Source organism: Bos taurus, chromosome 5 (genome assembly GCF_002263795.3).
Source record: "Bos taurus isolate L1 Dominette 01449 registration number 42190680 breed Hereford chromosome 5, ARS-UCD2.0, whole genome shotgun sequence".
NCBI lineage: Eukaryota > Metazoa > Chordata > Mammalia > Artiodactyla > Bovidae > Bos > Bos taurus.
Genome location: NC_037332.1, coordinates 35,958,832 through 35,984,550, shown reverse-complemented (window position 1 = coordinate 35,984,550; position 25,719 = coordinate 35,958,832). Strand labels below are relative to the sequence as shown.

The following is a 25,719-nucleotide window of genomic DNA, read 5'->3' as shown; positions in this document are numbered from 1 at the left end:
TTACATGGAGAATTCCATGGACAGAGGAGCCTGGCAGGCTACAGTCCATGGGGTCACAAAGAGTCAGTCCGCATCATCAAATATGGTCATCCTAAGGTTTATGTCCAAAAAGTTTGTCTTATTTCTTAAAAAAAATCTTTAAATAGAAAAATATAAGTATACAATACATGTTGCAGTATAGTTGTCTTATTTATCAGATCGTAATGTAATTTCTGAAAGATATTAATTCATAGTGTATTACAGACAGATGAGTCACAGGTAGAGTTATATAAAGGATGCCTTAGCCAAGTCTTCCCACTTTCACTCTCTGACTGCATATAATAATTACAGTGGTATTTCAGGAAGGGGAACCCCTTCCAGGGTCTGAGAATGGACTCATCTAACACTGGGAAATGAATTATCCAAGGAGACACATACGCTGACAAAGCAAGAGACTTTGTTGGGAAGGGGCACCAGTGGAGAAAGGAGGGTAAAGGAACCCAGGAGACCTGCTTGGCCACGTGGCTCACAGTCTCTGGTTTTTATGGTAATGGGGTTAATTTTTGGGTTGTCTCTGCCAGTTATTCTGACTCAGGGTCCTTCCTAGTGGCCCATGCATCACTCAGCCAAGGTGGATTCCAGCAAGAAGGATGCTGGGAGGTTGGTAGGACATGTGAACTGGAGTCTTCTCTCTCCTTTTGACCTTTCCCAAACTCTTGCTGTCAGTTGGTGGTAGCTTGTTAGTTCTGTGTTGTTTACCAGGACTCCCTGTTGTAAAATGACTCACACAAGTGGTTACTATGGTGCCTGGCCAGGGTGGCGGTTTCAGTTAGTGGTTCCCATTTAACAATAGCAGCTGACACTTACTGAACACTTCCTATGTTCTGTCATGGGACTATTAACATTTCAGTAGCTATGGAGTAGACAGTATGATAATCTTTAGTTTGTTGTTGTTTAGTCACTAAGTCATGTCTGATTCTTTGAGACCCCATGGATTGTAGCCTGCCAGGCTCCTCTGTCCATGGAAATTTCCAGGCAAGAATACTAGAATGGTTGCCATTCCCTTCTCCAGGGGATCGTCCTGACCCAAGGATTGAATCCGAGTCTCTTGCATTGCAGGCGGATTCTTTACCACTGCACCACCAAGGAAGCCCTAGTCTTCCTTTTACAGATGAGGAAATTAAGGCAGGGAAGGATGACATGATGGCCCCAAGTGTCACAGCTGGCAAGGGTGAACCTGGCACCTGAATCCTGCTGGTCTGTTTATACACCCCACATTCCACAGCCTCTGCCTCTGAGCAGGTCCATGAAGTCATCTTGGAAAAAAAAAAAAAGAAAAAATTTAAAATTAAGTTTTCTTGCGAATGTGATATACCAAACTCCACCCTCGCAGGCACTAGCACAGCTGCTAGACAGGTCCCAGCCTGTGTGACCACCTCAAGGAGAAGAAAGGCTACACGGAGCTGGCAGCCAGATCTGTCTCCAGAGGAAAAGCCATTGGGATGTGCCTTCAGGGACCACACAAAGAATTCATAGCTGTGACCCAGGGCTGCCCTGTGACCTGAGACCCAGAACTATTTCTCTCTACCTGGTGGCCCCAGGAGAGCTGCAAATTCAGTTCAAGAACTCGTGTGGCAGAGAGAAGAGCACACACAGCCATCCAGAGAGACACAATTGGTGAGGACTGTCTGGGGAGAGTTATTGTTCCTCAGGAATGACCTCCTGATGAGCCAAACTAATTCCCTTCCCTCGTGGAGAGAATCGGACATCACTATTTCCAGAGAGTTCCAAGTTGGATTGCTCTTGCTGTCTGCCCTCTCCTTCAACCTGCCACTTAGAAATGCTTCTTCCCAGTGATCACATTGTTTAATTAAGAAGCTTCATTAAGCTCTGAGACAAGGCTGGGCCTTCCAAGAAGAGAGCATTTAGTTTTTATTTAGAGTAATTTGATTTTCTGTTTTAGAAAGAAAAGAAAGAAAATATCTATGTTTACTGGTTTAACTCACCTAGTAAAACCACGTCCCTTGTCTCCATTGCTAACAGAACTTTAATTTTTTACTTTAGTGCAAAGGGCACAGACACCATATTGCTTTTTTTTTTTTTTTTTGGACTTACGTGATATTGGGGAAGTTACTTATTTGCGATTTGGTTCCTATCTACAATAGGTAGAATAAGATTGCTGGGAGAACTATCAATAACCTCACTTAAGCAGATGACACCACCCTTGTGGCAGAAAGCAAAGAGAAACTAAAGAGACTCTTGATGAAGGTGAAAGACGAAAGTGAAAAAGCTGGCTTAAAACTCAGTATTCAAAAAACTAAGGTCATGGTATCTGGTCCCTTCACCTCATAGCAAAGAGATGGAGAAACAATGGTAAAAGTGAGAGACTTTTTTTGTTTAGGCTCCAAAATTGCTGCAGATGGTGACTGCAGCCATGAAATTAAAAGACACTTCCTCCTTGGAAGAAAAGCTACAACAAACCCAGACAGCATATTAAAAAGCAGAGACATTACTTTGCTGACAAAGGTCTGTATAGTCAAAGCATGGCTTTTCATGTGTGGATGTAAGAGTTGGACCATAAAGAAGGCTGAGCACCGATGAATTGATGCTTTTGAACTGTGGTGTTGGAGAAGACTCTTGAGAGTCCCTTGGACTGCAAGGAGATCAAACCAGTCAATCCCAAAGGAGATCAGTCCTAAATATTCGTGGAAGGACTGATGCTGAAGCTGAAACTCCAAAACTTTGGCCACCTTATGTGAAGAACTGACTCATTGGAAAAGAACCTGCTGCTGGGAAATATTGAAGGCAGGAGGAGAAGGGGACGACAGAGGATGAGATGGTTGGATGGCATCACCCATTTAATGGACATGAGTTTGAGCAAGCTCTGGGAGATGGTAAAGGTTAGGGAAGCCTGGCGTGCAGCAGTCCATGGGTCACAAAGAGTCAAACAAAACTGAGTGACAGAACAACAACAACCTCACAGGGTTATTTGAGATTTATAAGTTAATACAAACAATTAGTGCAGCCAATCTGATTATTATCCATGAAGAATGGAAATCAAGAAATCCACACAGGGTTGATTATGCAAACAAAGTTGTAGCTTATCTGTATACTGCTCCAGTTCAGTAAAGTTCAGTCCCTCAGTCATATCCAACTCTTTAAAACCCCATGGACTGCAGCACACCAGGCCTCCCTATTCATCACCAACTCCTGGAGTTTACTCACACTCATGTCCATTGAGTTGGTGATGCCATCCATCCATCTCATCCTCTGTTGTCCCCTTCTCCTCCCGCCTTCAATCTTTCCCAGCATCAGGGTCTTTTCAAATGAGTCAGCTCTTCACATCAGGTGGCCAGAGTATTAGAGTTTCAGTTTCAGCATCAGTCCTTCCATGAATATTCAGGACTGATCTCCTTTAGGATAGACTGGTTGGATCTCCTTGCAGTCCAAGGGACTCTCTAGAGTCTTCTCCAACACCACAGTTCAAAAGCATCAATTCTTCAGTGCTCAGCTTTCTTTATGGTCCAACTCTCACATCCACACACAACTACTGGAAAAACCATAGCTTTGACTAGACAGACCTTTGTTGGCAAATAATGTCTCTGTTTTTTAATATGCTGTCTGGGTTGGTCATAACTTTTCTTTCAAGGAGCAAGCATCTTTTAGTTTCACTCAGGCCAGTTCATTTCATCCCTCCTTTTCATCCATACGCTTTGTATTGATGACGGATAATTCTACATTTCTAAGACCTTGCTCCTGAACTTTAGATTTAGATAGATAAAATGTACCTGTCAAATGTATATACTTGAACATCAGAAGCATTGAATTAATATGTTTAGTGTGTCTAAGACTTTCCCACCATCATCACCAGCTCAATAGACATTAGTTTGAGCCAACTCATGGGAGATACTGAAGGACAAGGAAGCCTGGTGTGCTGCAGTTCATGGAGTCACAAAGAGTCAGACACAACTCAGCAACTGAGCAAAGACAAGACTTTCCCACAGGCCTTCCTATTTTATTGATAATTTACTCTAACCACTTACATTAAAATTTTACTACATAAATAGTGTGAAGTAGTTTTAAGTTTTAAACAGTTATACAAGTTAATTTCATTCTATGCCCTGCTGCTGCTGCTACTGCTGCTGCTAAGTTGCTTCAGTCATGTCCGACTCTGTGCGACCCCATAGATGGCAGCCCACCAGGCTCCCCTGTCCCTGGGATTCTCCAGGCAAGAGTACTGGAGTGGGGTGCGATCGCCTTCTCCGTTCTATGCACTAAGGGGATTTAATTGGACTTCCCTGGTGGTTCAGGTGGTAAAGCGTCTGTCTACAATGCAGGAGACCTGGATTCTATGCCTGGGTCGGGAAGATCCTCTGGAGAGGGAAATGGCAATCCACTCCAGTACTATTGCCTGGAAAATCCCATGGACAGAGGAGCCTGGTAGGCTACAGTCCATGGGGTCGCAGAGTCGGACACGACTGAGTGACTTTATTTTATTGATAATTTACTTTAACCACTTACATTAAAATTTTACTACGTAAACAGTGTGAAGTAGTTTTAAGTTTTAAACAGTTATACAAGTTAATTTCATTCTAGGCCCTAAGGGGATTTATTAGTATTAAAAGTATCTCATCAACCAAAACCTGACAAAGATCCCACAAAAAAAGAAAACTATAGGCCAATATCACTGATGAACATAGATGCAAAAATCCTAAACAAAATTCTAGCAGTCAGAATCCAACAACACATTAAAAAGATTATACACCATGACCAAGTGGGCTTTATCCCAGGGATGCAAGGATTCTTCAATATACGCAAATCAATCAATGTAATACACCACATTAACAAATTGAAAAACAAAAACCATATGATTATCTCAATAGATGCAGAGAAAGCCTTTGACAAAATTCAACATCCATTTATGATAAAAACTCTCCAGAAAGCAGGAATAGAAGGAATATACCTCAACATAATAAAAGCTATATATGACAAACCCACAGCAAACATTATCCTCAATGGTGAAAAATTGAAAGCATTTCCTTTAAAGTCAGGAACAAGACAAGGGTGCCCACTTTCACCATTACTATTCAACATAGTTTTGGAAGTTTTGGCACAGCAATCAGAGCAGAAAAAGAAATAAAAGGAATCCAAATTGGAAAAGAAGAAGTAAAACTCTCACTATTTGCAAATGACATGATCCTCTACATAGAAAACCCTAAAGACTCCACCAGAAAATTACTAGAACTAATCAATGATTATAGTAAAGTTGCAGGATATAAAATCAACACACAGAAATCCCTTGCATTCCTATACACTAATAATGAGAAAACAGAAAGAGAAATTAAGGAAACAATTCCATTCACCATTGCAACGAAAAGAATAAAATACTTAGGAATATATCTACCTAAAGAAACTAAAGACCTATATATAGAAAACTATAAAACACTGGTGAAAGAAATCAAAGAGGACACTAATAGATGGAGAAATATACCATGTTCATGGATCAGAAGAATCAATATAGTGAAAATGAGTATACTACCCAAAGCAATTTATAGATTCAATGCAATCCCTATCAAGCTACCAACAGTATTCTTCACAGAGCTAGAACAAATAATTTCACAATTTGTATGGAAATACAAAAAACCTCGAATAGCCAAAGCGATCTTGAGAAAGAAAAATGGAACTGGAGGAATCAACCTACCTGACTTCAGGCTCTACTACAAAGCCACAGTTATCAAGACAGTATGGTACTGGCACAAAGACAGAAATATAGATCAATGGAACAAAATAGAAAGCCCAGAGATAAATCCACGCACATATGGACACCTTATCTTTGACAAAGGAGGCAAGAATATACAATGGATTAAAGACAATCTCTTTAACAAGTGGTGCTGGGAAATCTGGTCAACCACTTGTAAAAGAATGAAACTAGAACACTTTCTAACACCATATACAAAAATAAACTCAAAATGGATTAAAGATCTAAACGTAAGACCAGAAACTATAAAACTCCTAGAGGAGAACATAGGCAAAACACTCTCTGACATACATCACAGCAGGATCCTCTATGATCCACCTCCCAGAATATTGGAAATAAAAGTAAAAATAAACAAATGGGACCTAATTAACCTTAAAAGCTTCTGCACAACAAAGGAAACTATTAGCAAGGTAAAAAGACAGCCTTCAGAATGGGAGAAAATAATAGCAAATGAAGCAACCGACAAACAGCTAATCTCAAAAATATACAAGCAACTCCTACAGCTCAACTCCAGAAAAATAAACGACCCAATCAAAAAATGGGCCAAAGATCTAAATGGACATTTCTCCAAAGAAGACATACAGATGGCTAACAAACACATGAAAAGATGCTCAACATCACGCATTATCAGAGAAATGCAAATCAAAACCACTATGAGGTACCATTTCACACCAGTCAGAATGGCTGCGATCCAAAAGTCTACAAATAATAAATGCTGGAGAGGGTGTGGAGAAAAGGGAACCCTCTTACACTGTTGGTGGGAATGCAAACTAGTACAGCCACTATGGAGAACAGTGTGGAGATTCCTTAAAAAACTGGAAATAGAACTGCCTTATGATCCAGCAATCCCACTGCTGGGCATACACACTGAGGAAACCAGAAGGGAAAGAGACACGTGTACCCCAATGTTCATCGCAGCACTGTTTATAATAGCCAGGACATGGAAGCAACCTAGATGTCCGTCAGCAGATGAAAGGATAAGAAAGCCGTGGTACATATACACAATGGAGTATTACTCAGCCATTAAAAAGAATACATTTGAATCAGTTCTAATGAGGTGGATGAAACTGGAGCCTATTATACAGAGTGAAGTAAGCCAGAAGGAAAAACACCAATACAGTATACTAACACATATATATGGAATTTAGAAAGATGGTAACGATAACCCTGTATACGAGACAGCAAAAGAGACACTGATGTATAGAACAGTCTTATGGACTCTGTGGGAGAGGGAGAGGGTGGGAAGATTTGGGAGAATGGCATTGAAACATGTGAAACGTCATGTATGAAACGAGATGCCAGTCCAGGTTCAATGCACGATGCTGGATGCTTGGGGCTGGTGCACTGGGACAACCCAGAGGGATGGTGTGGAGAGGGAGGAGGGAGGAGGGTTCAGGATGGGGAACACATGATTTTTAAAGTTATAAAAAATTAAAAAAAAAAAATAAATAAAAGTGTCTCATCAGAAATCAAGCTCCAGTCATTGTTACTATACATTTGAATTACCACTATTAAAATCTAAGACCTTTAATTAAGTAATTAGTCTAAGGGATATTAGAACTTTTAAAAAATAACTATTAAAGATATGAATGTGTTCAAGAAAAATGACTGGCTAGGAATGTTCTACAGCCGTCACTTGCAATAACAGGGAATAAGAACCCAGCAACAGCAATGGACAGGGAGGTCTAGCGTGCAGCAGTCTGTGGGGGTCACAAAGAGTCAGACACAACTGAGCGACCGAACTGAACTGAAGAGCCTCTGGCTAACATGCCAACAGGGGGCATCTCCCCCTCCACACAGAACTCTGTAACCTAACCAGGCTGGAAAGTTGTCTGCCCCTTTTCTCAGAACGTTCTGGAATCATTTATCCTAAGCCTTTTCTGCAAGGTGCTGGTCAGGTGGCCAATGCAGTGTGGCACTGTTCTTGTGTTGCTGTTCAGCTGCCAATCATGTCCAGCTCTTCACGACCTCATGGACTGCAGCACACCAGGCTTCTCTGTCCCCCACCATCTCCCAGAGTTTGCCCAAGTTCATGTCCATTGAATCGATCATACCACCCAACCATCTCACCCTCTGTCACCCTCTTCTCCTTCTGCCTTCAATCTTTTCCAACACCAGGGTCTTTTTCAGTGAGTCAGCTGTTCATGTCAACAGTCCTTGTGCCTTTTTGCTAGTCATGTTTGAGTTTTTAGTAGAATTTGGCCTGACTGGCTTTCACAGTGGCATGCCATCCAGTAGCAAATTTGTGAGTAAGAGAAAGCATAGACACCCCCCCACACACACATCTACCTATGCTCTGTCAGAGGATACCATATTTACCAAATAAGCTGTTGTCTTCTGCCCTGCCAAACTGGCTTTAAAACAGTTTGCATCCATTTCCTATTTGATGACTGGCCCTACAGTTCCCAGATGCTCAAGTAATGAAAGAAGTTATCCTAGACAATTTGCTTTCTCTGACTTTAATTATTTAATCATTCCACATATCTAGTCTCTATATCCAATATGTCACTTCAACTATATCCTTACCAAGTGTGCCATAATTCAGAAGCTCCCTCTTTTTCCTAGAACTCTAGAAATACTTAACTTTCCCTCCCCCTCATCTTGCCATACCTTCTAACACATTCCACATGGCAGCCACTCCAATGTACTCACAAGTCTAACCTTATTCCTTATTCCACTATCTTACACCACCAGCTTTCCTGGTTCTCCAGCTTGCAGACAGCATACTATAGAACTTCTTGGCCTCTATTATTGCCTGAGCCAATCCTGGTAACAAATACATATTGCAATATATTGCAACAACTTTGTTACATGGTCTTCTGTCTCCCAGACTGAGGGTTTTAGGGTTTGGTTTGGGGAGTTTTTTGTAGGTAGAAACAGCATCATCCTTGTCTATTAAGCCCTAAACACAGTCTCCACCATGCTCTACTTGCTCTTTGAAGTGTTATTTTCATCTACCAACCCCCTCTGCCTCCCCTCTAAAGCACATCTTTCCTTTTCAAAGAGCATTCAGAGAAGAAAAAAGTGAAGATATTTATCAGCCTGAACATTTTCTGACCTCAAACTGACACCACTTTAACCAAAAAAAACCTAGACATTTGTCACTTTTTCTAGCTGCCTTGATGATGCTGGGGTGAAAGAGGCACAGATCCTTAGACCTTGTCCTGGACAGTTGGCAGGAGGAAATTGCTTACCAAGGCACAACAATTCGAGCTTATGCTAAAATCTTCAGCTAATGTCGTTCAGGAAGAAAAGGTTTCTGATGAATTTCTGCTGCCCAATTCATGCATAGAGAAATAAAGAACAGTAGCCGGTGTAATTAGCAAGCAGACCTTCCAGCAACAGAATTTACACCTGGACATAAACATGTTCACTCTGGTTGGGATGAGCATTTGCTAAGGTAAATGCTTTTTGCAAAATTGTAAAGCTAATGATCTTGCACTGACAGCATAACCTTGAGCTTACTGCCAAATAGAATGCCAAGTGTAAACACTTAATGGAAGAAAACAAGCAATGGTAATGGTCCTTCTTGTGACCCCCAGATTAGTGACACTTTGAGTGTTTTTGAGGTCAGTGGAAACACTTTCCTACTTGCTGGTAATTTTTTTATGCAGTTTTATGTATTTTATGATCTGACTTGATATGGATGAGAAGCACTTCATCAGTCAGTGCAAGATGCAACAATTGCTTCTCTTCCTCTGATTTCTTATCCCCAGAAGTGGAAATGATCAGCCCTGAACTGCAGTAGGGGCCAGTTATTATTTTGAAATATCAATGAAGTCTATAGGTAAAATCATTAATGCTTATTCTGTTGGGTTAGGGACATTTGTGGAATTTATCATGTGTCAGGGTAGGGAACAGGAACCATGTGAAGAAAGTTGAACACACAAGAAACTTCCTCTCATTCAAAATTCCAGTAGGCAATCCTCAGTGTTAACCAAATGAATGGCATAGTAAAAGAAACACAGGATATAGAATGAAAGGACTTGGGAATAAATTCTATTGTCCAATCTTATATAAGTTCAGTCATTCTCAACTCCCAGTTGCCTTATCTCAAGAAAACGTGGATAGTAATTTAGGGATTATAGTATTGTTATTAGAATAAAATGAAATAATAATATATATGAAAGTGATTTGTATAGTATCTGGAATAAAGAGTTCAATAAATGTTACTGGGAAAATGTGAATAATAAGCATTCATCCATGCTTTAAATTAAACTATATCCATATTATAATACTTTTCTTTCTTTCTTTTTGCCTCCCCAACATCTCATTAGGTGATTATCACATACATTTATATGTGATAAAGTGCCCACTTGATTATTATAGGAGCCAAAATAGGAGATACACTCTCTACTTACTTCCAGAAAACTAGTAACAGGCACATCACCCTATTATATATTTTGCTTATTTATCAAATTTATCATTATTTTCTGTACTTTCTTCAATACCTTAAGCTTCATAAGAAAGAGCACTTCTATATATTTTGTTTGTGAGGAGATCCTCAGCACCTAGAATGCCGCTTAACACATGCAAAAAAATCAATGGATTTGATATTTCTGCCCATAATATTGCATGTATGTAAGCTAAGTTGCTTCAGTAATGTCCAACTCTTTGTAACCCAAAGAGTTGGACATTACTGAATGTAATGGACTGTAGCCCACCAGGTGCTTCTGTCCATGGGATTCTCCAGGCAAGAATACTGGAGTGGGTTGCCATTTCCTATGCCAGGAGATCTTCCCAACCCAGAGATCAAACACACATCTCTTATGTCTCCTGCATTGGAAGGCAGGTTCTTCGCCACTAGTGTCAGCTGGGAATCCCCATAATATTGATTTATGAACAAATAATGCAGAAATTAAGGGACAGTTAAAATTCACTCCAGTTGGTAGACCATAGATGTCAAGGTGTTCAGAGGACGTACTCACCAGAGATGATGTCCACAAAAACCACTGTGCAAGCAGACGAAGCATCAGGCTAGAATCTTCGGTTTCCAGAGCCATCCAGGTTCCTGCCTGTTTACAAAGCCTGCTTTAGTAGATTCCCTTAAATCTTGCAAGCTACTAAATATCCTTTCTGTTATTTATTTTACTATTATTTTCTCAATTATTATTATCTTTTTTGGCCACACTGCACAGCATGCAGCATGGGGAAATTTTATTTCCCTGACCAGTAACTGATCCCACACCCACCACCAGGGAAGTATCAATATCCTCTCTACAAATCCATTTTTTCATAAAGCAGATCTGATTCCTATTGCTTCCAGCTATGTGACTGATACTGAATTTATGCTTCTTTGGTGCCTATAGAAGAGTGATTGCTAAGATCACAGTTAGTAGGAACATTATGACAGAAGCAATCCCATTTTGGTAGTGGCACATATGACTTGAGCTGACCACCCATATGTTTAATCATTAGCTAAACAACTGGGATGACAATTAGCTACATTAGAGCCATGCTCTGCCAGCTTTGATAATTTTAAATTCAACAGTCATATAATCATCACTGAATACCTGCAAAAATTGCCTAGAATTAGAAATAATTCTTGACTATGAAATGGTGACATTAAAGTAAGCAAAGATTTTTTAGACCATAAATAGTACTTACAAAAAAAGTATTTACATTTTTGCTCTTTAAAATATGATTTTAAGAAAATAAAAAGGCGAGCAACAACGGGAAAAATATTTGCAATTTCTAATAAATTATTTGTATCCAGAATATATAAGTACATATGAAAATAAATTGATGTTAGTATAAATAATATATAAAACACTCTTACAACTCAACAATAAGAAAAGGCAGTTTTTAAAGTAAGTAAAAAGCTTAAATAGATATTTTATAAAAGAAGATATAAGAATGCCAATAAGCACATGAAAAGATGCTCAACATCGTTAGTCATCAGGGAAATGCAAAATAAACTCTCACACATTCCTGGTGGGAGTATAAATTATATAACCACTTTCAAAAACATGTAATTAATTTTTATATAGATAAGCAGTGCTTATAAAATCCACCTCTTTGACCCTGAGGTATTTACACAAAATAAATAAAATCTTATGTCCACAAAAGGCACCCACACAAATGCTCACTGGGCCTGTATTCAAAATAGCCCAAACTGGAAATGACTAAATGATCTATCAATGGGTGAATGGATAAAGAAATTATGGTATATCTATATAATTGAACACTACTCAGCAATAAAAAAGAAGAAACTACTGATACACATAACATGGGTAAATTTCAAATAGTATACTGGGTAAAAGCAATAAAATTCTAATGAGTTTGTACTATATGATTTATTCTAGCCCTATAATTGGCAAAGTAAGCTCTAATGATACAAATTTGATTAGTCGTTACATGATACAGGAATCAGTGGGGCAAGGGGGACTGACTGCAAAAGGGATGACAGATGTCCACGTGGTAATGGAAATAATCTACATCTTGATTGAGTTAGTGGTTGGATGGGGTACACCTTTGTCAACTCCTCAAACTACACAGTTACAATGTGTGTATTTTATTACATGTAAATTTTTATCTTGATAAAATTGATAAAAAATATAATTGATAATTTGAATACACAAAGCGTGAGGCAGGATGTGGTAGGTACTACCATAACAATACAAAGTTAAATATGAAAGGAGAAAAGAAAAAAAAAATTTTTTTTCACCTGGAGAAGTTAGGCACGGCCAAACGGAAGACACAGCATTTGAGTGAAGGTTTTGGGTCTGGATGGCATTTCAATAGAAGACAATGGGGGAAGACACATGCATAGAGTATGCACTGCTGCTGCTGCTGCTCAGTCACTTCAGTCGTGTCTGACTCTGTGCGACCCCATAGACGGCAGCCCAACAGGCTTCCCCATCCCTGGGATTCTCCAGGCAAGAACACTGGAGTGGGTTGCCATTTCCTTCTCCAATGCATGAAAGTGAAAAGTGAAAGTGAAGTCACTCAGTCGTGTCCAACTCTTAGTGACCCCATGGACTGCAGCCTACTAGGCTCCTCCACCCATGGGATTTTCTAGGCAAAAGTACTGGAGTAGGGTGCCATTGCCTTCTCTGAGGGTATGCAAAGGAGATGGCAAAGAATCAGGTACAGCTGAGGTGCCCATTGCATTTATTCATTAACTCAGCAAATATTTTATTGATGGCCTGCTAGAACCAGAGACTCCCATGGTAGATGATATAAAGTTCCTGCTTTCATAGATCTTACATTTTAACATGGAGACATATATAAAAAACAAATAAATTCATAATACACCAACTGTGCAAAATATAGCTGGGAAAAGGAGAAAGAGAATGTAGGGGTGGGGATTTGGTTGCTCTGTTAGATGAGGTAGTCAGCAAGGATCTCTCTGAAAGGGTGACTTTTAAGGGGAATCATGAGTACAGAACACTGCAAATATCTGGGCTTCCCAGGTGGCACTAGTGGTAAAGAACCTGTCTGCCAATGCAGGCAATATAAGAGATGCGGGTTTGATTCCTGGATCGAGAAGATCCCCTGGAGAAGGAAATGGCAACCCACTCCAGTATTCTTGCCTGGAAAGTTCCATGAACAGAGGAGCCTGGCAGGCTACAGTCCACGGAGTTGAAAAGAGTCAGACACAACTGAAGCAACTTAGCACAGCAGGTATCTGGAGGAAGTACATTTCAGACAGAAGGAACAGTTAATGCAAAGACCTTGAAGATGAAGCCTGACAGATGCATTCAGAAAACAGCAATGAGCAAAGAAGGATGTAGCAATTTCAGGGCAGGATCAATGGGGAGAATGGCAAGAATGGGGACTGTGAGAGGGACAGAACTCAGAGGGCCTTTCTTCTCATTAGTCTGCAATATGAACAACCTGAAGTGAAGTTGCTCAGTCATGTCCAATTCTTTGCAACCCCATGGCAGTAGCCTACCAGGCTCCGCCATCCATGGGATTTTCCAGGCAAGAATACTGGAGTGGACTGCCATTCCCTGAAGATCTCATTAAATCTCTAAATTTGAATTCAATTGGTGTGGGGATACGGCCTGAGATTTTGCACTTTCAACAAGCTCATAGATGATGCAATGATTGTTAGTCCACAGATCACTTTTAAATGAAAATATTAGGACTTTGGAGAATATTTTAAGGAGTAGCATTATCTGCCATTTGCATCTAGGGGGTCAAAAGCAGAGTCAGGAAAAAAAGGAGACTACTGAAATACATTTGGGAGATAATAGTGATTTGGACTAAAATAGCTATGGAAGAGTGACAAGAAATGGTTGAATTTTTGATGTAGTTTTCAAAGAAAGCTGAAAAGATTTTTACTGACAAATTAAATTTTTTATGTGATGTAAGAGAGAGGTCAAAGTGACTCCAAGGATTTGGTCCTAGAAAATGAAGTATTATGTGAATCTGTAGTTCAGGGGAAAGACAGACATAAATTTAGAAGCAGTGAGGATAGAGATGATACCTCTTGCCATGAGATGAGATGAGATCACTAAGTGAAGGTAGAGAGATATTCTAACATTGAGCCTGGGCATCCTCTGAAATTTAGAAGTCAGCAGATTAGGTGGAACCAGTAAAGAAGATTAAGTGTAAATGGCCAGTGAGGTATGAGAATCAAGAGGATGATGTCTCAGAAGCCAAATCATGACAATTTTTCAAGAAAAAAGTGATCTCGACTTTCCTGGTGGTCTAGTGGTTAAGAACCTGCCTTGCAATACAGGGGACACCAGCTTGATCCCTAGGGCAGGAAGATCCCGCATGCTGCTAAGCAACTGAGCCTGTGCTCTAAAGTCCTTGAGCTGCAACTACTGAGCCCACACGCTGCAACTACTGAAGCCCACACACCTTGAGTCTGTGTTGCACAATAAGAGAAGCCACCACAGTGAGTAGCCCGTACACCGCAATGAAGAATAGCACCTGCTCACGGCAACTAGAGAAAGCCTGCACAGCAACAAAGACCCACCACAGTCAAAAATATAAAAATCAATCAATCAGTCAATCAACCTTTTTTTTTTTTAAAGAGTGATTCATGTGTTGAATCTGCCCATTAGTTGAGTAAGATGGAGACTGAGAATGGTCATTGAGTTTAGCAAGGTAGGGGCCACAGGTGACCTTGATAAGAGCTATTTTATTGGCATGGTGAATTATAAAATCTGACTACGGGGGGGTTTTAGAAAGAATGAGAAAGGAGGAAGTGAAAACATTGAGTTTCTATGGGTCTATGGTGATCCCTTGGTAAAAGGGAGAACAGCAAAATGAGACATAGCTGGAAGAGAGAAAGCACCATGAGAAGAACTGTTATGAAGGAAATTATTACTTTATGCTATATGTTGCTAGGCATGACTCAGTAGAGAGAGGAAGATAAGGCATAATAAGGGATAATTGCTAGATGTTCTCAGAGATGAGAGACTGAAGCAGTTAGAGCACAGGTGGAAAGAGTAACTCAGAGCCATGGAAACAGGTGGGAGGGCAGAGTATAAGTGTTTAGATCTAGTGAGTAGGGAGCTACAGTGTGAGCTTGTAGGTCTCCAGGGAGTGGAAGGTCTTACTGATTCAGGTTTTTTTTTTCCTCAATGAAAGAGAAAACATCATTAGATAAGAGGGGATGAAAGGTGCTAGAATTCTGAAGGGAGACGATAAGTTGTGACATACTTGTCTGAGAGGATGAGAGAAATGCTAGGGAAACACTATCAGATTGGCAGACAACACAATGGTTAGTTTTGAACTGAAGAAGAAAAAGTCAACATAGTTTTCCTGTTTTCCAACCACAACATAAACTGTGAGTATAGACTTCGAATAGGCAGAGAGTTGGCATTAACAGACTTCTGTCAAACAAATATGTTGCAGGAAGAAAAAGGCACAGAAGATAAGAGTACACAAAAAGAAAAAATAGATGGAATATGGGATGTAGCCATATAAGGAAAGAGAGTACATAAAAAGACGAGAAATACTGTGAAGGTGACCATTTGATTATATGCCTCTGTAATAGAGTCACAGAATTTTGAAATGTAGATAACAGAGAGAGTAAACCAGTTAATAGATTATAATCATTTCCCTGGTGGCTCAGACGGTAAAGAATCTGCCTGCAATGTGGGAGACCTGGGTTTGATCCATGGGTTGGGAAAATCTCCTGGAGGAGGGCATGGCAGCCCACTCCAGTATTCTTGCTTGGAGAATTCCCATGGACAGAGGAGCCTTCCAGGCTACAGTCCATGGGGTTGCAAAGAGTCAGACATAACTGAGCAACTAAGCACAGCACAGGTTATAATCAGAGAGGAGTGCTGAAATCCATATTACCAAGGTCGTGCAGGCTTCCCAGTGGCTCTAGTGCTAAAGAACCCGCTTGCCAATACAGGAGACGTAAGAGACTCAGGTTCCACTCCTGGGTGGAGAAGATCCCCTGGAGGCCATAGCAGTCCACTCCAGAATTCTTGCCTGGAGAATTCCATGGACAGAGGATCCTGGTGGGCTACGGTCCATAAGATCACAAAGAGTCGGACATGACTGAAGTGACGTAGTGGGCACACACATGTGCATGGAAGGTTGTGTAGTTATCAGCAGTAGCATGTCCTAGGATTTTCCATGAGAGGGATGTAGCACAAGCACAGATAAAGATGAGAATATTGCAGAAGACATTAAGGAGCCTAGGGCCCATGGCATTGGAAAGGTCATCTATAGGACACTTAAATCACCAAGATTTAGGACTAGATAGGAGAAACTCTCCCCAGTTTGGTTGAGAATGTAAACAGTTGGTCATATATTTATGGCAAAGGTACCCTTTGCGATAACAGGGGGCCAAATACTAAAATAGTCATGAAATGATGATGGGGTATAGAGGACTCCAAAAAAAAAAAAAAACATTGCAGGATATCACCTGGGATTTCTACAGAGGTACGGAAGAAGGGGAAATGGTCTAGAAATAACTGTAAAGAGTAAGAAGGACACAGCATTTCTCTTTTCTAAAAGGGCTTCAAGGGAAGTGATGATTTAAGAGGAAACCTAAATTCAGTCAGAGCATGAAGGCCAAGAGAACATTCAAAGAAAAGGATGATGTGGAAGAGATTGGTAATTTGCTGAGGATTGGCCAGAAGTATGAAGCAGATTAAGGCAAGATGGAACTGAAAATGTAGAGTAAACACCAATCATGGAGAACTGAAAATAAGAGAGAGTTTCAAAAAACTATCAGGGAATACTAAGAAAAATTCAGATACAATTATAGAAAACTATCCTTGTGAAATAATCCTCCTGCAATGCAGGAGACTCTGGTTCGACTCCTTAGGCTTCCCTGGTGGCTCAGTCTGTAAAGACTCCACCTGCAATGTGGGAGACCTGGGTTCGAACCCTGAATTGGGAAAATCCCCTAGAGGAGGGCATGGCAACCCACTTCAGTATTTTTGCCTGGAGAATCCCCATGGACAGAGGAACCTGGTGGGCTACAGTCTATGGAGTTGCAAAGAGTTGGATGGGACTAAGCAACTAAGCCCAGCACACCATCCTGGTAAAATACAAATTTTCAAAGTTAATCCCTTAAAAGAGTAAAGTAAATGATCAATTGTTCTGGGAGATTTGGGGGAATCATTGCTGCTGCTGCTGCTATTGCTGCTAAGTTGCTTCAGTCGTGTCCAACTCTATGCGACCCCATAGACAGAAGCCCACCAGGCTCCCTCGTCCCTGGGATTCTCCAGGCAAGAACACTGGAGTGGGTTGCCATTTCCTTTTCCAATGCATGAAAGTGAAAAGTGAAAGTGAAGTCGCTCAGTCGTGTCGGACTCTTCGAGACCTCATGGACTGCAGCCATGGACTGCATAGTACTGGAGTGGGGTGCCATTGCCTTCTCCGTTGGGGAATCATTAAAGAGGTACAATTAAAAATTTACCAGAGACAAGAGGTTATTCAAACTGGAGTTCTTTCTTAAAGAAAGCAATATTTTTCCTAAGCTATTATAAGATTTAGGGGGAAAAATAGAAAGCCCTCTAATTTCCTTTACTAAAACTGATTTTTTTTAAAGTCCAAAAAGTTTAAACAAATATTGACTACATTATAAAATATTATGACTATATTTTAAAATCATATTTTCTTTGCATTTCCAATAAGGGTTTTAAAAATATATGTTTGTAAAACTATTACAAAACTCAGGTTTCACTGCTCACTGTTCAAAAACAAATACTCTAGAGACAAGTGTAGGAAAGGAAAAGGTTGCTTTTCTTTTTTCGAACTTGTGTCCTGGAACCATCTCTGAAGACTCCACTCAGCCATGAAAAAAAAATTTTTTTTTTAATTTTATTTATTTATTATTTATTTATTTATTTATTTAAATTTTATTTTTAAACTTTACAATATTGTATTAGTTTTGCCAAATATCGAAATGAATCCGCCACAGGTATACCTGTGTTCCCCATCCTGAACCCTCCTCCCTCCTCCCTTCCCATACCCTCCCTCTGGGTCGTCCCAGTGCACCAGCCCCAAGCATCCAGTATCGTGCATCGAACCTGGACTGGCGACTCGTTTCATACATGATATTATACATGTTTTAAAGGGAAAAAAGGAAAATGATCTCAGTTAATTCTTGAGGTAGGAGGTCAGATTCTTTACCATCTCCCAGTGCGTGCAGGCTTGTTAACTCCATGTGATCTTTTTTAAAATGCTATCTGTTCACACTATCTGCTCACAAGATTACTGAAGGGGAAGTTGGAGAAGTGATCTGCTGCTGCTAAGTCGCTTCAGTCATATCTGACTCTGTACGACCCCATAGACGGCAGCCCACCAGGCTCCCCTGTCCTCGGGATTCTCCAGGCAAGAACACTGGCGTGGGTGGCCATTTCCTTCTCCAATGCATTTAAGTGAAAAGTGAAAGTGAAGTTGCTCAGTCGTGTCTAACTCTTAAGCGACCCCATGGACTGCAGCCTACCAGGCTCCTCCGTCCATGGGATTTTCCAGGCAAAAGTACTGGAGTGGGCTGCCATTGCCTTTTCATCCATTAATTACTTATTTTTTATTTCTGCTTCTTTAATGTGAGAAAAAAATCAACAGGTTAACTGAGTCATCATGTGATCAAAAGATTTGAAAGGTGTGCTTTGTTCAGAGGTTAGTTAAGCACAGGGTCAGCTGGTATAAAGGTTAGTTAAAATATAGCATTGCCAAAGTGACAAGACAAAGGGACTTCTGCAAAGAGCTGCTTAGGTTGACATACATGATGCATTGTTGTCTTCATAAGTAGTACTTTAATATTTTGCAATATCTTTGCTCTTTAGAGCTTTTAGCCTTAAAATCTCTCTTACCTGATACTGATATTTCCACTGTAACTTTACTAGAATCCCTTCATTTTCAATATGATATTACTTTGTTTTAAGGGTATTTCCTATAAGTAACAATGCCTAAGTGTATTTTTTTAACCTAAGTGACCATTCCTGTCTTTTTTATTTTATTAACTAATGAATTAATTTGTCTGTGTCAGGTCTAGTTGCATCATGCAGATATTTTGTTGTGGTGCACAAATTCTCCAATGATAGTACGCAGGCCCAGTAGTTGTGGTGCACAAGCTTTGTGCTCAGCAGCACGTGGGATCTTAGTTCTCCAACCAGGGATTGGACTCATGTCCCCTGCACATTCTTAGCCACTGGTCCACCAGGGAAGTCCCCATTCCTGTTTCTAATAGAATTTATCAGGCTAGTCCCATATAGTGGTATCAGTATCAGTGTGGTCTTCTTTTAAGTACAGCTGACTTGAGTGGACACTACCATGTTTTGGTTTCCTATTGCTGTTATAACAAATTGCTACAAACTTGGTGACTTAAAACAGCACATAATTATTATCTGACAGTTCTGTTGGTTAGAAGTCTAACACAGATTTCAAAGGGTTAAAATCAAGGTATCAGCAGGACTATGTTCCTTTCTTGAGACTGGTGGCTCAGACGGTAAAGCATCTGCCTATAATGCAGGAGACCCGGGTTCAATCCCTGGGTGGGGAAGATCTCCTGGAGAAGGAAATGGCAACCCACTCCAGTATTCTTGCCTGGAAAATCCCATGGATGGTGGAGCCTGGTAGATTACAGTCCAAGGGGTCACGACTGGGCGACTTCACTTCACTTCACTTCTAGGGAAGGATACTTTTTCCAATTTCTAGAAGACTCCCAAATTCCTTGGCTTATGGACCTTTACTCCTTCTTGAAAGTCAGTGATGTGGCATATTTTTGACCATTCGTCTGTAGTAAAACTTTCCACTGTCCATATCTTGGAAAGTTTCTATGGAAGTGACTCATATGCTTAGATTGACAATCTAGAATAATTTTCCTATCTCAAGATTCATCACTTAATCACATTTGCAAAGTCCCCATAGCCATGTAACATAGCACATTCATGGGGATCAGAACATGGACATCTTTGGGAGGCTATTATTCCCCTCATTACACATCGTTGAGATGCTCTGGGCCATCCAACCTTTTAGGGATTGTCCCGATCACAGGGTGTTCCTTCTTTTTAATTATCATTATCTAGTATTCCTTGTGTGTCTCCAATCACTCTATTGTTAACTATTTAGATTTAACTATGCAACTGCAGAACTAGTTGCTCAAAACTAACTCCTTTCCTCTTACACATCTCCATTTGAAGACGGAGTTTCTGTTTGGATCCATTTATGTCTATTCTTGAGTGATTTTTCTCTGACAGGGTGGTAGCATGCCATATTCTTAGAATTTGTGTATCCTCAAATTTTTCATCCTAACTAGTGGAGAATTGGAGAAGGAAATGGCAACCCACTCCAGTATTCTTGCCTGAAGGATCCCAGGGACAGAGGAGCCTGGTGGGCTGCCATCTATGGGGTCGCACAGAGTTGGACACAACTGAAGCGACTTAGCAGCAGCAGCTACAGTGGAGAATATCATGCTCAGAGATTCCTAGGTTGGAGTCATCTCTTCTCATTAGTCCTAAGGTTTTTTTCCACTGTTTCTAGCTTTTATTGCTGCTACTGAAAAGCCTGATACAAAATTGTTTTTCCTTTTGAAGAGTTTTCATTGTTATTGGAAACTGGTATATGTTTTCCTCTTCATTTTAGAGTTCAAAAATTTTACCAGGATATCCCTAGGTACATGTGATTATTATTTTTTTTTTAATCTTTCCTTCTTGGATCTCAGTAAGCCCTTCTAATCTATTGATTCAAGTAATTCTTTAGCTTGGGTGAAATTTCTTCTCACTCCTCTTTCTTCTCTTCTTCTTTAAATTATAGGCTTTCTTCCATATACTCATTTATCTTTTCTGGAATTCCCATTAAGTCTATGCTCTGTTTATTAAATCTGTCTTCCAAGTCTTTTACATATTCCCTGATGATTTGCATACCTTTGTGTTTTTCCCCTGTATTTTGAGAAACTAAAATTCTCTCAAGAATTTTGGTTCTCAATAATTTCATTTCTTTTTAAATATTCACTTATTAAACATTTAAGTTGAAAATCAGTCCTTTGAGAGGCTATAATTGAATGTCTTTAAGGACACTTAATTTTCCTTAGAGAAGTTAATATATTTTGTTGCCACACATAGATATATTTACAATAGGGTCTTTAAAAAACCTCTAGCTACTTCTTGAGCAGCACTACTCCCTTGTGTGCTAGTGAGAGGATAGCAGTTTCTGTTGCTGTGGGCTAATCTGGAAGGTTGTCAGTACCCTATTTGGGTCCAAGAAGGACCCTGTGCTCTGCTCTCCCTCAAGCTATGAAGCCTCCTAGTTTCCAATTTCAGGAGCAGAGAGGGTTCAGCCCACTGTGAAACTCCCCTGGCTTAGAAGGTGAGGCTAATAGCACATCCTTAGAAGAACAATCAAGAAAAGTGGTATTACCATTGTTTTGTTAATTTTTTTGAAAACCTGTGAATCCTTATGGACCAAGATCATCCCAGGATCAAGAACCTCTTTTCTTTCTCTAAAATAATATTTCTGAAAGAAAATTATACATGTAAAATTCAAAAAATAAAGTTAAATGCCCTGTGAAAAATATATGCAGTTGATAGATGAATATGTTCCCATATCCTCTTCCTCCCAGGTCAAGTTTAAAAAAGATTTATCTTCTAGTTTAAGCCAGGCAAATATATGCACTTTCATATATATGAATTTATTTTATTTCCACAGAAAGACTCATGAACAAGCAGTATTCTTTAGAGATAAAAATGTTAATCAGAGTTTCTATAAAGGTTTAACAAAATTCAGATTCAGATCTTTGATTCCAAGTCCAGTGTGTTTTCCACTATTCCACAGAATTGCCCTTCAATGCCCATACCCTCTAGCTTCAAAGAACATCGATTTAAGAGCTGTCCATTCTGAAAGCATTTATTAATATACATCTTTTGCAAGTCATATCATCTCTTACTTAATGACATGCAATAAATTTATGCTTGACTTTAGTTTATGAAAAAAATTTCTGTTGACTAGTTTAAATACTTTCTTCTACCAGAATATCAGTGCTACATAATTCTCCCATCTTCTTTATTTTTTTTCTCTAATGCCAGAAAATTTAATTCAGTAAAATTAAGGTCTAATTATGGCAATCAACTCATCTTGAGTAACTAATAACACTGGATCCCTTCACTTCCTAAATTTAAGGAATCTTCTCTTTCTCACATTTTTTTCTTGAAAGCATATTCAAATATTTTGAATAAATAAATTTTTTAAATCTACAATAAATAAAAATGAGTTGTAACTTTCTGCAATTTTGACAGATATTTTAAGTGGCTCTGGGCCCAAAACTTACACAAGATTACAGGTTAGCAATATAACTTGGGGGGCAATTTGGGTCATAGATGAGGAGTAAGACAAACAGATAACTAAGCTGATCTCCTTAAGAAATTAAGGAAAATGTGCTAGGGTTGGAGAAAAGTGATTTGGGGAGGAGAGACAAGTGAGAGGAGGTTGAATCAGAGGGCGAAAAATATAATAAACACTGGAAATGTAGAGCTCAGATAAAAGAGATGAACAGTGAAGATCCCTCAGGAGATCTCATGCACACATTTAGTCCAATAACCCTTGATGTAGAGTTCAGAGACTGACATGGGTATACACTCATCAGCCAGCATCCTTTAACTCTCCTTCTTCTCCTGTCCCTAGACTTATTAATATATCCCTTGGCTCTTCATTACTGAAGTCATATCAGCAGTGTTCTAGCACAGTCACTAGCCACAGCATCCCTCTGGAATATGGAAACTCCTGTCTCCTTGCCATTGTGATCTGTTACTTCTATTTTCTTGTTGCAAATACAGGCTGTTCTAACTTCCTATCTGTTTTGTGCTGGTCTCAGCCTATCAATAACCAATGATGTGACTGGACCATCCTTTAGGTTCTTATTTTGATGGCAACAAAATTTACCCAGTGTACAGGGAGCTCTAGAGCTGGGAGAGCCCTTTAGAGTTGCCCAAGGTTGGAACAAGGACTTGAACCCTGCACAAAGGAGTCATATCATTGGGGGATCAGCTCAGTTCATTCACTCAGTCATGTCCAACTCTTTGTGACCCCATGGACTGCAGCATGCCAGGCTTCCCTGTTCATCACCAACTCCCAGAGCTTACTCAAACTCATGCCCATCAAGTTGGTGATGCCATCCAACCATCTCATCCTCTGCCATCTCCTTCTCCTCCCACCTTCAATCTTTCCCAGCATCAGGGTCTTTTCAAATGAATCAGTTCTTTGCCTCAGTTGGCCAAAGCATTGGAGTTTCAGCTTCAGCATCAGTCCTTCCATGAATATTCAGGACTGATTTCCTTTAGGATAGACTGGTTTGATCTCCTTGCAGTACAAGGGACTCTCAAGAGTCTTCTCCAACACCACAGTTCAAAAGCATCAATTCTTCGGTGCTCAGATTTCTTTATAATCCAACTCTCACATCCATACATGACTACTGGAAAAACCACAGCTTTGACTAGATGGACCTTTGTTGGCAAAGTAATGTCTCTGCTTTGTAATATGCTGTCCAGGTTGGTCATAGATTTTCTCCCAAGGAGCAAGCATCTTTTAATTTCATGTCTGCAGTCACCATCTGCAGTGATTTTGGAGCCCCAAAAAATAAAGTCTGACACTGTTTCCACTCTTTCCCCATCTATTTGCCATGAAGTGATAGCACCAGATGCCATGATCTTAGTTTTTTGAATGTTGAGTTTCAAGCCAACTTTTTCACTCTCCTCTTTCACTTTCATTAAGAGGCTCTTTAGTTCTTCGTTTTCTGTCATAAGGGTGGTGTCATCTGCATATCTGAGGTACTGATATTTCTCCTGACAATCTTGATTCCAGTTTGTGCTTCATCCAGCCCAGCATTTCTGTATATAAGTTAAATAAGCGGGGTGGCAATACACAGCCTTGATGTACTCCTTTCCCAATTTGGAACCAGTCTGTTGTTCCATGTCCTGTTCTAACTGTTGCTTCTTGACCTAAATAAAGATTTCTCAGGAGGCAGGTCAGGTGGTCTGGTATTCCCATCTCTTGAAGAATTTTCCACAGTTTGTTGTGATCCACACAGTCAAAGGCTTTCGTACAGTCAATAAAGCAGAAGTAGATGCTTTTCTGGAACTCTCTTGCTTTTTCAATGATCCAATGGATGTTGGCAATTTGATCTGTGGTTTCTCTGCCTTTTCTAAATCCAGCTTGAACATCTGGAAGTTCATGGTTCACGTATTGCTGAAGCCTGGCTTGGAGAATTTTGAGCATTACTTTGCTAGTGTGTGAGATGAGTGCAGTTGTGTGATTACTTGAGCATTCCTTGGCATTGCTTTTCTTTGGGATTGGAATGAAAGCTGACCTTTTCCAGTCCTGTGGCCCTTCTGAGTTTTCCAAATTCACAATGCCAAAGAATGTTCAAACGACCACACAATTGCACTCATTTTGGGAGATGGAGGAGGAGAAAGTTATGGAAGAATGAGTTACCAATAAATTCAATACAGAACATCCACAGTCTTTTTGCTCTTTTATCTGTGACTTGCCTTTTTCAATGGCAATTTTCATGTCATTTCCCCCCAAATTTTAATGGCAAAAAATAAAATATGCCATCCTAGGTAAATGCTAAACTGATTTCCTTCCACAGTGCCACAAATAGGAAAGTGCTCAAAAGGGACAACAATGTCAGAAAAGATCATTAGTCAATGACGATGTCTTCCATATTGTAAGGGCATCATTCATTCTAATAGTCGCAATCAAAGGGTACACATCCCCATTGACCCATAGCAGAGGCTTTGAATTTATCACCTCCTCTTTCTAGAATTAGACCTTTGGAGACCTAAACAAATAATATAACAAAATGGGACTTGTATAGAAAGTCACTCTCAAAAAGCAGTATTGCATACTCTCTCAAGATTTGCTCATTACTCCTAATTTAGAAATCTACACTACATCTTCAAAGTCTGCATAGACACAGACTACACCACAGAAATGATCATTACTGAAACAATATTTTCTTCCATAGCAAACCGAGCATAGGTTCACAGTAAAAGGCAGTCTTACTCAAATGGTTTCTGGTAACGGCACTTTAAACTGCATGAATGCTTTTAAATCTGGGACAAGTTATGTGACTTTGGGCAAATCACTTTCCCCCTGTCTCAGTTTATCTATCTTAAAAGACACTGGGGGAAAGGGAGAAGCAGAAAGTTAATATCTGTTCTGTACAACAACCAGGTTTGTTCTAACGATTAACTGTGTTAAAGCAAACAAACAAACATAAAACCAAAATCTTATGTACATGATTTGCTCAATGGTACTATAGTGTGATAGAGGGATTCTTAAACTGAGTGTGCATTGGAATTACTTGTAGTACTTACTTCAAGTGAGGTCTTGCAAGAGATTCTGATTCAGTAATTCTGGGATGGAGCCCAGAAATCACCATTTGGAAAAACTACTCAGACAATTCCGATATAAGTGGTTCAGACCCACATGTGCAGAAATATTCAGAGCAACATAAGTGTGGCACCCATGTTGCCTTCCCCACTCTGTTGATTATTGGCACATGACCATGGAAAATGGTGCTCAATGGTCCCCAGCCTCAGTTTCATCACATG

The 25,719-nt window shown here is 39.9% G+C and overlaps 1 pseudogene; it reads left to right on the top strand.

The window, feature by feature from the left end:
• Nucleotides 1–16,722: 16,722 nt before the first annotated feature.
• Nucleotides 16,723–25,719, top strand: part of LOC132345387 (E3 ubiquitin-protein ligase RBX1-like) — a 76,100-nt pseudogene continuing 67,103 nt past the window's right edge.